The sequence below is a fragment of the Mobula birostris genome, chromosome 5, assembly GCF_030028105.1.
Source record: "Mobula birostris isolate sMobBir1 chromosome 5, sMobBir1.hap1, whole genome shotgun sequence".
Taxonomy (NCBI): domain Eukaryota; kingdom Metazoa; phylum Chordata; class Chondrichthyes; order Myliobatiformes; family Myliobatidae; genus Mobula; species Mobula birostris.
In genome coordinates, this window is record NC_092374.1 from 12,772,817 (window position 1) to 12,784,908 (window position 12,092).

At 44.6% G+C, this 12,092-nt stretch overlaps 1 protein-coding gene across 3 annotated transcripts in view; it reads left to right on the forward strand.

The window, feature by feature from the left end:
* palld (palladin, cytoskeletal associated protein) overlaps positions 1-12,092 on the forward strand; it is a 446,071-nt gene that overhangs the window by 298,567 nt on the left and 135,412 nt on the right. The gene's annotated exons all lie outside the window — the stretch shown is intronic.

A 12,092-nucleotide genomic window follows, 5' to 3' on the forward strand; every position in this document is an offset into this window, starting at 1 on the left:
GACTGTTTACTCTTTTCCATAGATGCTTCCTGGCCTGCTGAGCTCCTCCAGCATTTTGTGTATCTTACTAACAATTATTTTGTTCTCCTTTACACTTGTGTACTGAATGACAAAAAAAATCTTGAATATAAACTAGAGACTTGCATTAGTTGGGTATTGAATACAAAAATAAAAGAACTGTATCAAACTTTGTTCATGCCACAGCTGGAGTACTGCATACATCTGGTCAATACATCATAGGCAGAATGTAATATTATGCAGTGGAAGTTCACCAGGATGTTGCCTGGAATGGAGTATTTTTTGCCTTTTCCCATGCTGTTTGACTCCAGGACCTTATGACCCTATTAAGGAATTAAGGACTGTGGGGAAATGGCAGAGAAGAAGAGTTGAGACCTGGGACAGATCAGCAATGATCATATTGAATGGTGGGGCAGGCTTGAGGAGCTGAGTGGCCTACTCCTGCTGTTTTCCTGTGTGTTCCGTACACTCAGTTTTGTTCAATGTTTTAAGTGTCGTGAAAGAGAGAAGGACCTTCGATAAATGAAGAGGTTTAGAGGGGCATTTCCAGAGCTCAGGGCCTTGGCGACTGAAGTAAGTTCCACAGAATGGACCAGGAGAACAGGTCGCAAAAGGCTGAGGGCAGATGGAGGTGATGGAGGGGAGGGCAGTGTTGCAGGACACGGGGGAGCAGCTATAGGAGGAGAGTGTGAGGGGATCTGAGGCAGTACGGTGGTGTAGTGGTTAGTGCAGTCACTCTCCTGCGCTGGCATTCACTGATCAGGGTTCGATTCCTGCTGTCGTCTATGAGGAGTTTGTACGTGTCTGCAAAACAATGACACAAACAATGCACTTCACTGTATGTTTCGATATACATGTGACAAAAAAACTAATCTCCTGAAGGAAAGGATGAGGAATGACGAAGCTGATGCTTTTAACTCAGTTTCAGCGATGGCCAAGGAGCCCAGAGTTAACGGTGTGAGTTCGAGCACAGAGGCGAGTTTATGAAGAGGGAAAGGAGGGTTGTTTACTCTGAAGCTGCAGAGGCTGAGGGGATCTTCTGAAGGTTCTGAGATTATGAGGGGCATAGATGGGGCGGACAGACGATATCTTTCTCCCAGGGTTGAAATGCCTAAAACCAGAGGTCATGCATGTAAGGTGAGAGGGGATAATTTTACAGAGATGTGAGGGGCAAGTTTTTTTACACAGAGAGTGGTGGCTGCTGCCTGTGGTGGGGGTAGAGGCAGATACATTAGAGCTGGGATTTCCAACTTGGGGTCCACGGACCTCTTGCTTAATGGTATTGGTCCATGGCATAAGCAAGGTTGGGAACCCCTGCATAAGACATGTTTAGATAGCAACGTGAATGGGAGGATAATGGTGGGATATGAACGTTATGTAGGCAGAAGGACTGAGCTCAGTTGGCCATTTGATTATTAATTTATTTGGTTTGCACAATGTTGTAGGCCGAAGAGCCTGTTTCTGTGCTGTACTGGCTAATATTCTGCAATCTATGTATTATGACCCTTCAGGCTACTATGTTCATTCCAGCTATCAAATACAATACCATTTACTTGTATTCAGCTGGACAACCCTTGTCCTTGGTAGTTCAAGCTCTCTTCTAAATAGTTCTAAAATGTTGTGAGGGTCTCTGCCCCTAGCACCCCTACGACCTGGACAGATAAGGTCACCAGCCCCTCAACGTCCTCAGAAGGTTGCAGAAGTTTAGCCTGTCCCTTTGGCCCTCACCAATTTGTATCAAAAGCATCCTGTCTGGATGCATCACAGCCTGGTGTGGCATCTGCTGTGCCCGTGACCAGGAGAGCCGCAGAGAGCCGTGGATGCAGCTCAGTACACCACAGAAAGCAGCCTCCCTCCCTGTACCCTGTCTACACAGCTCACTGGCTCACTTGAGCAGTAAAACAGCCAGTAGGATCCAAGACCTCACCCACTCCAGACATTCCCTCTTCTCCCTTCTCCCGTTGGACAGAGGACACACAAGCCTGGAAGAAGTTACTACCGGTCCTAAGGGGAGCATCTGTCCTGCTGTTTAAGCTACTGAACAGTCCCCTAGTACAATAAAATGGACTCCTAATTTTTCAATCTACCTTGTTATAGCCTTACACCTTATTGTCTGCCTGCACTGCCCCTTCTCTGTAACTGTAACACTTTATCGTGTATCCTGGTATTGTTTTCCCTCGATGCACTGTGTAATGAACATCATACAGGACAAGGCTTCCACCTCAGTATAGGTGAGTTTATCAGGTCCCACCTCACCCTGCTCCGCTCTAAAGGAAACAAACACAGGTTATTCAGTCTCTGAGACTTCTGGTGACTCTCCTAAATTAGCGAAGAGAGTTCAGGTCATCATGTATAAATATAACAGAGCACGTACCAGGGCAGCAACAGCAGATGGGGAGCATTAGAGCGGAGTGATGTCATGGAGGTAGAATAATTGAGGTGATGTGGACTTCCAAGAATCACAAAGCCACTCAGTTCATTATGCCCATTCTTCACCTCTTTGTTCGGAGTTTTTCTTCTCAAGAATTAATCCAATTCTCTTCTGATGGTCACTGTTTGAAGTCTTTCCCCTCTGCCCCTTAAATCAGCATGACCCAGATCACAGCAGGCTATCTGCTTTATCAGAATCACTATCACTGACATGCAGGAAGAAATGCGCTGTTTTGCGACAGCAGTACAATGCAAGACATAAAACTTACTTAAAGTTACAAAATAAATGTTATTAGTTCTGTTACTGTTTTTTCATTGTATGCTTTGAAATAATCTGCTCAGGTGGCATGGTAGCACAGGAGTTAGTGTAACCCTATCACAGTGCTAGCAACCCAGGTTCGATTCCGCGGCGGCCTCTCTATGTGGTCTATTGTTCTTTACCAGATCGGGAGTCAATTCCTGCCACTGACTGTAAGGAGTTTGCAAGTTCTCCCCATGGCCACGTGGGTTTCCTCCGGGTGCTCTGGTTTCCTCCCACATTCATATGGGTCAGTAGGTTAATTGGTCACACGGGTGTCTTCGGGCAGCACGGGCTCGATGGGCTGGAAGGTCTTGTTACCGTGCTGTACCGCTGAATTACAAAAGAAACAGTGCAAAAGAGGACTAGTGAGAGGGCGTTTATGGGTTCATTAGTGCACAGAAATCTGATGGCGGAGAGAAAAAAAGCTGCATGGAGTGTGGGCCTTCAGGCTCCTGTACCTCCTCCCTGATGATAGTAGTGAGAAGAGAGCATGTCCCAGATGGTGAGGCTCCTTAATGATTGATGCCACCTTCTTGGGGCACTGCCTTTTGAAGATGTCGTCAGTGGTGGGGTGGGTAATGCTTATTATGGATCTAGCTGAGTCTACACCCCTCTGCGTCCTATGCATTGGAGCTTCTATACCGGGGATAATGCAACCAGTCCAAATGCTCTCCACCATACTGTGTAGAAATTTACTCCAGTCTTTGGTGTCTCTGCGGTACATCTGTTTGCCCAACATAGCATGGTAGATGTGTTAATTTGGTGCCAGAACCTGTAGCGACACTTGCGGGCTGCCCTGGCACATCACTAGGTAGGCCGGTTGTTAACCCCCTCAAATGATGCATTTCACTGTGTGTTTTTAAGTACCGTGCATGTGATAAAAACACTGTAAGAGGTTCGCAGGAGTCTTTGGTGACATACCAAATCTCCTCATGAAGTAGATCCACTGACCTGCCTTTTTCGTATTGGGCTCGGGATTGATCCTCTGAGGTCCTGACTCCCGGGAACCTGAAACTGCTCACCCTTTCCACTGATTCCCCTCATCCTTCCCATAACCTCTGATGGTTTTTATCTTAAACCTGTCTTGCCTGTGTACAGACAGTCTGAAAAGCAGTCAACATCAGTCAGACAAATGATATGGTGATGGACTTTAGGAAAGCTAAGCCTGCACTGCTCCCAGTTACTATTGGTGGTGAGGACTTGGATGTGGTGAGGACCTACAAGTACCTGGGGATGCACCTGGATAACAGACTTGATTGGAGCACCAACACAGAGGCTGTGTACGAGAGGGGCTGAGTTGCCTCTACTTCCTGAGAAGATTGAGGTCCTCTCCTTCATATGTTGTCACCAATACAATCTTCTATGTGGTGGTGTGCTGGGGCAATGGCATCAACACGGGCAATGCCAACAGGCTCAGTAAACTGATTAGAAAGGCTGGCTCTGTTATAGGAGTCAAACTGGACACACTTGAGGTTATGGTAGAACAAAGGACCCCACGGAAAAATGCTGCCAATTCCAGACAACGTTTCTCACCCTCTGCATGCCACCTTGGCTGACAGAGGAGCACTTTTAGTAGTAGACTAAGCCAACTGTGCTGCTCCATTGAGTGCTGTATGTGGTCATTCTTACCCTTGGTCATTAAGCTCTATAATGAGTCAACCTATAGCCGGGGACGTAATGACCCCTTCCTGTTAGAATGTTGGAGATAACTTATTTTTTATTCTTTCTTACTTCTCTTTTAATATTTGTATTTCTGTACACTTGTAATGTTACTGTGACACTGACATTTTCTTTGGGATCAATGAAGTATCTATCTATCTATTCACCGAGCTGAAAGAAGTGGGGGCAGATCTAATAGGAGTGTTCTTTCAGAAAGCTGGCATATTCTGAAGGGCTAAATAACTTCCTTCTATCTTTTCGGCTGAAACCCTTCATCAGGATTCTTGAAGGTTCTTGGCTCAAAACATCAACTGTTTATTCTTCTCTATTGATGCTGCCTGACCTGCTGAGTTCCTCCAGCTGAGTTGTGTGTGACTCTGGATTTCCAACATCGGCAGAATCTGTCGTGACCCTTCTATCCTGCGGGAATCTCCTCTGCCAGTTTTAAAGTACTACAGCTGCTGCGCTCTCTTCTATCTCTAAGTCTCAGTGCAATTTAACTCTTCTTTTCATAACCTTTGCCCTCCCCCCAGCAAGGCAATCAAGCGAGGCGATGGATTATGAGGTATTGAAGTACGTTGCTCCAGATTTAGTATGTCGGCTGCCTCTTCTCCACCATCAGACTTCTGAGGGGATAATGAAACACCCCATGAACACTTCCTCTCTATTTTTGCACTACTTATCTACTTTTTTAAGTATATTTTAATTGTAATTTATGCTTGTGCGAATTGCACTGTACTGCTGCCGCAAAACAACGAAATTCACGCCATATCCCAGTGTTACTAAAAGCTAATCCTTATTCCGTTACAAGCCTCATACCGAGAGCCAGAGGGCAGTTGGATCTGAAAGGGGGAGGAAGAGGAGGAGGGGAAGCGAAGCACTGACAACTTGCAGTCGGCAAAAAGGAAAGCCGTTCCTTAAATGGGTATGAGTGTTTTGGCACTGGTTTTACACAGAAAAACAAAGGAGGCTGAGTCAGGCTGACCTCCCGAAACCAGGCTTTGGGGGATTGTCCAGAATGTTTGAATAAGACAGAGTACAGCTTCAGCTACCAAATAAGGAGCTAATGCAAACCATTTCAGAATAATAGTTTCTACCCACTCTAAACACAGATAGGAATGCTGCCAGTAACTCTGGAGCCATGGCTCATTGACAGTTTCCCTGACACAGGCTGAGGTGGGGGAGCTTTACTAGCTTAATTTTTATTTCTGACATTTCACTTTGAATTATGAGCAATTTTTTCCATCAAATCTACTACAGGAAAAGTCTGTAGAGGGATTTAACCTCTTCCAGCTCCATCGTGGGCACTAGCCTCCCCACCACCTTCAAGTGATGCCTTGTAAAGGTGGCATGAATCATTAAGGACCCAGTCTCTCAGGATGTGCCCTCTCCTCACTACTATCAGAGAGGTACAGAAACACGAGGACACGGACTCTCATTTTACGAACAGCTTCTTCCCCTCCGCTATCAGACTTCCGAATGGACAATGAACACTATCTCACTTCCTTTGCTCTCTTCTTGCACTGCTTTTTTTTCCCTTTTTAATATATTGCTTATTATATTTGTGCAGTTTTGGTCACCTACCTACAGGAAAAATGTAAACAAAGTTGAAGGAGTGCAGAGAAAATTTACATGGACGTTGCCGGATCTGGAGGACCTGAGTTATAAAAAAGAGATTGAATAGATTAAGACCATATACTTTAGAACGTAGAAGATGGAGAGGAGATTTGATTGAGGTATACAAAATTATGAAGGGTACAGAAAAGGTAAGTGCAAGCAGGCTTTTTCCACTGAGGTTGGGTGGGACTACAACCAGAGGTCATGGGTTAAGGGTGAAAGGTGAGAAGTTTAAGGCGAACATGAGGGGAAACTCTGAGGGTCGTGAGAGTGTGGAATGAGCTGCCAACACAAATGGTCCGTGCGAGCTCGATTTCAATGTTTAAGAGAAATTAGGATAGGGACATAACTGGTAGGGGTTTGGAGAGCTGTGGTCCCGATGCAGGTTGATGGGAGTAGACAGATTTGGCACAGACTAGATGGGCCGAAGGGTCTGTTTCTGGGCTGTACTTCTCTACGACTATAATTTATAGTATATTTTTTGCATTACACTGCACTGCTGCCACAAAACAACAAATGTCACAATGTAGGTCAGTGATAATAAACCTGATTCAGATTCAGATTTCACACATCTGGTTCATTCAGCTTCAGGTTAGTTATACTCCATGTTGAGATGAAGCTCACACAGAGTCAAGCATGGTGATAATGAATACAATATTCAATGCAGCGACGAGCACAGAACATCAGAATTGTGTAGAGATTGTGGTACAGTGTGAAATTGTGCAAAAGGAATAATGTTAAGGTCCTCCAAGAAACCCACAATCTTATCGTAGGGTTTGGAGTCTTGATACATCAATGACTTGGAGAGCTATGTTGGCTGGAGTCAGGGCTTTATGCTTTGGCTCTTGGTAGGGTCACCCATGCCAAACAGGCCAAAGGGTAGAGGCCAGACTAAGCGTGGTCCACCAGTCCTCTGGATTTGGGGGTTCAGCTCAGGCCTAACAACCCTGACTGGTCAAACAAAACTGTTACAGAAACAACGATGAAGATTATTCTGTGTGGCCAAGGGCAGATAGAGATGGTGGATCCTCACTGCGGCCCTAAACGCCAATAATGTAAAGGTGATTGGAGGAATGCACAGTGGGGATGTCAGAGGTATGTATTTTATACAGAGAATGGTGGGTAGATGGAGCATCCTGCCAGGGATGGTGGTACAGGCAGATACACTGGGGCATTTAAGAAACTCTTTGATAGACACGTGGATGATAGAAAAAATGGAGAGCTACGTGGGAGGGAAGAGGTAGACTGAACAGTCAGCACAGCATCATGGCCAAAGAGCCTGGACTCTGTTGTAATGTTCTGTGTTCGATGAAATGCCAAAGTGACAATAATGGGAGAGGTAGAATTAAGAGTCTGAGATTGGAGCAGCACCACAGGGGAAAGGTTGTGAAAGAGCACTTTCGGTCAGTCCACTGCTAATGGCACAATCTCCCTGTGGCTTTCTGTTTCAATTTGATTTCCCATTTCCATTCTGACATGTCGGTCTACTGTCATGATGAGGCCAAATTCAGGTTGGAGGATCAACACCTCATATTCCATCTGGGTAGCCTTCAACTTGATAGCATGAACATTGATTTCTCCAATGCCTTCCCTCCTTCTCTCTTTTTCCATTTCCCATTCTGGTTCCCCTCTTGGCCCTTCTCTTCTCCTCTCCTGTCCATCACCTTCCCCTGGTTTCCCTCCTCTTTCCCCCTTTATTCCATGTCCTCTGTGCTCTCCTATCAGACTCCTTTTTCAGCTCTTTATCTCTTCCACATATCCCCTCCCAGTTTATTACTTCAATCCCCGTCCCCCATCCACCGACTTTCCCCCTCACCTGGTCTCACCTGTTACTTGCCAGCTTGTACTTCTCCCCCTCCCCCACCCTACCTTCTCATCCTGGATCCTGCCCCCTTCCTTTCCAATGGATGAATGTCGACCTTTCCGTGGATACTTTCTGACTTGCTGAGTTCCTCCAGCTTGTTGTGTGTGATTTTCCAGCATCAACAGGATCTCTTGCTTTTATGATGTGGAAGAGGTGATTGTTTCAGAAGTCTGACCGTGCGTGGAAGAAACTGGTTGGCTGGGCTTTCAAGCTCTTGTCTCTTCTCCCAAGCTGGAGTCCGAAGAAGACAACTTGTCCTGGGGTTAGAGTACTGTTTAAGTGTGTGGGTGGGATGGAGGGAGGAACAGGGCTTGCTTTGCTGGTGTTTTGTTGCCTTTTGTGTTCTGTGTTGTTCTGCTGAGCATTGTGGGCGCGCTATGTTGCCACCAGAATGTGTGGTGACGCTTGTGGGCTGCCCCCAGTACACTCTTGGATGTGTTGGTTGTTAATGCAAAAAAACACGTTTCATGGTATGTTCTGATGTACACTTGTTAAATAAACTTGAATTCTGAATCTTGAGAAGGTCAGAGAGAGAATGGCCAAGGCAGCAGGTATCCTTGACGATACCCTTTTCCCTGACATGCGTATTTAGCTTCTTTTCTGGCCACCTGAACTGCAGCTTGGGAGAGCAAGGTCCACGTTTCTCACTGGTACATGAAAACCTTCCCTCATTATTCCTCTTTCTTTCCATTATTTGCTTAACTTTTGCAATTTATGGTAATTTAATGGCTCCTGCTCCTGCAGAACAACAATTTTCACATCAGTATTGATAAATCTGATTCTAATTGTTACCATGCACTACCTGGAGAAATCTCTTCTAAATTCCTGTCGAGTTTATCATCAATTCATGAAGCAGGGCTTAATCTCCCCATGAAGGCTAGTTGGAACTTGGAGCGTATGGCCTAAGAAGCTGGTGGAAGCAAGTACTCTCGCGGCATTTACAGTAAAAGATTGTGCAAAAGTTTTAGGCACAAATTTATAGCTAGGCTGCTTAAGGCTTTTGCACAGTACTGCATTTGTCAACGTAGAATGGCGGGCAAGTTTGTAAACCTGGCAGGAGCAAAAGATGTTGGTAATGTTGAGGGTGGAGCGCTGCAGGAGGGGTGTGGGACAGGTGGCAGAGAAGGAGTGCCAGGGGAGGGGACGGCATGGGTGCAGACACACCCGACCCTGGGGTCCTTTGTTTTTTCAAACAATTGATTTATTGATCATTATAGAATGCATCTCTGGTAATTCCCGTTCCCTGCCCTCTTCCTTCCCCTTTTCCCAACCATGATTCCCCTCTCCCTGCCCCCCTCCCACTCCCAGTCCACAATAGAGACCCATATCAGAATCAGGTTTATCATCACTCACATATGTTGTGAAATTTGTCTGTTTTTGCTGCAGCAGCAGTATATAAGATTACTACAGTACTGTGCAAAAGCCATTTCCGCACTGGGAAAAAGCCTCTGGCTATCCACTCGATCTATGCCTCTTATCATCTTATATACCTCTATCAAGTCACATGTCATCCTCCTTCACTCCAAAGAGAAAAACCCTAGCTCGCTCAACAGATATGTATTAGTAATGCTTTATTATTGTCACATGTACTAAGCTAAAGTTCAAAGTCACATCTTACAAGGTATCTCGATAACAAAAGCCAGCTTAACACCAGTGAAGTGCTTTTCAAGTGTAGACGCTGATACAACTGTCGGTGGTTTGTACAGAGCAAACTCCCAGCAAAGGCTGATGTTAGAAATACCAGTCATTCTGTTTCCCAGTGATGTTGCTTGAGAGACAAACTTAGCACAGGGTGGGGTCCAGTGGTCTTACATTGAGGTTACAGTGGCCATGAGAATGATTTGGGCATCCTGGTAAACTCATCATTACCAACATCTAGACAATGCACAGAAGCAGTTAGGGAGGCTAATAGAATGTTGGGCTATATAATGCACTCAGTGGAGTTTAAGTCTAAAGACATTAAGCTCCTTAAGCTGTACAATATGCTTCTGAGGCCACACCTTGAGTACTGTGATTTTGGTCTCCATATTTTGTGAGGGGTGTGAAGGCTCTGGAGGGAGTTCAGAGAAGGGCAATGTGACTCATTCCAGTTCTGCAGGCTTTGAGCTATGAAGAAAGATTGAAAGAATTAAATCTTTTTAGCCTAAGTAGACGTAGAATGAGAGGAGGCCTGATAGTAGTATTCAAAGTCATTAAGGGTATATGGATGCCAGCTGCTACTTCAGAATTAATCCATCATCAAGGACATGGGGCGTTAGATAGAGACTGATTAATGGGAGATTTCAGACTAATATCAGGAAGCATTTCTTTACATTGTGAATTGTGGACGCACGGAACAAACTACCTAGTTGTAGTTGAGAGTAGTACCTTAGAGACCTTCAAATCTAAACAATAGTTAATCAACACACTATGTGAATTGAAATTTGGCAAGCTTTGTTGGGCCGAATAGCCTGTTCTTGTCAAAAACTTAATAATATTCTAATGTTTAGGAGGATTCTATTCTTGGCCAAACCTCTGAATTCCCACTTCTTGGACAGTCTAATCAGAGTAAGCTGTGAGAGGTGGGGATGCCACTGGTAGGAAATCCTTTCCACCCCAGGCCTATTGAACCCTAACTGTAATGCCACAGAGTCCGTAATATCTGACAAATTGGGTTAGTCCATAAGACCATAAGACACAAGAGCAGAATTAGGCCATTCGGCCCATCGAGTCTGTGCTGCCATTCCATCATGGGTGATTTACTTTCCCTCTCAACCCCATTCTCCTGCCTTCTCCCTGTAACTTTTGACACTCTTACTAATCAAGAACCTATCAACCTTTGCTTTAAATGTACCCAATGAGTTGGCCTCCACAGCCGTCTACAGCAATTCCACAGATTTACCACCCTCCAGCGAAAGAAATTCCTTGTTATCTCTCTTCTAAAGGGATGTCCTTGTATTCTGAGGAAGTGCCCTCTAGTCCAACACTCCTTCACTATAGGAAACTTCCTCTCAACACCCACTCTATTGAGGCCTTTCAATATTCAATAGGTTTTATAGTCCTTACTCTCAGTAATCTGAATATTCTTGAAATGGACCATAGCCATTTGTCCCACCTACATGGACTTTCTTCTTCAATAGGCAAAACTCCTGGATCTCCTACCATCTTTAAAGTGTTGAGAGTATGTGTCTTGGCAGAGAACATGTCTTATGAGCATAGGTTGAGTGAGCTAGGGCTTTTCTTTTTGCAGAAGAGGAAGGAGGTGACTCAATGGAGGTGTATAAGAGGCATAGATAGAATGAATGACTAGTCAAAGACCGTTTTCTAGGGTGGAAATGGCTAACACCAAGGAGCATAACTTTAAGGTGTTTGGAGGAAAGTATAGGGGGGATATCAGAGGTAGTTTTTCTACACAGAATGGTGCGTGCACAAAGTGCCCTGTGGTAGTAGAGGCATGTACATTAGATAGGCATATGAAAGATAGAAAACTGGAGGGCTTGGAGGAGGGACGGGTTCAATTGATCATGAAGTAGGGTAAAAAGTCAGCACAACGTTATTGGGCCGAAGGGCCTGGACTGTGCTGTAACGTCTATGACCTCTGGCCTCTAAGTGAACTCAAGACAGAGGGTCAGCAGATCTCTAAATATCAAGAGAGAGTGGTTTATGAGTTAATGTGGTAAAAAATTTACCACGACTGAATGGAATGGTGGAACAGGCACTGGAAATCAAACAGATGACTCCTGCTTAGATTCATGAGCTTCGGAGGATAAGGGATAAGCTGACAGAAGGATATAAGGTTATAAAAGGGCAGGTAGTCAGTCTTTCTCCTAGGGTGAAAATGTCGAATACTAAAGAACGTAGATGTAAGGTGAATGAGGGAATGTTTTTAAAGAGATTTTAAGGTGATTAAACATGATTTATGAGGCAGGTGTTTTTACACAGAGAGTGGTAGGGGAGTTGGTGGAAGCAGATATGATAGCTAAGGAATATTTAGACAGACAGATACAATCAGTCTGTGTATAGAACAGTTACTTATGCATTGTGTTTTATAGGATTGCTTTTATATTTATATCCATTGTGATTTTTTTTATTGTGTTCTTTATGCTTATTTTTTTCATGCTGGATTAGATCCAGAGTAACAAATATTTGGTTCCCCTTTGCACTCATGTATTGAAGAATTATTTTTTATATTATTATATTGAGATGCAGCTCAGAGTAGGGTTC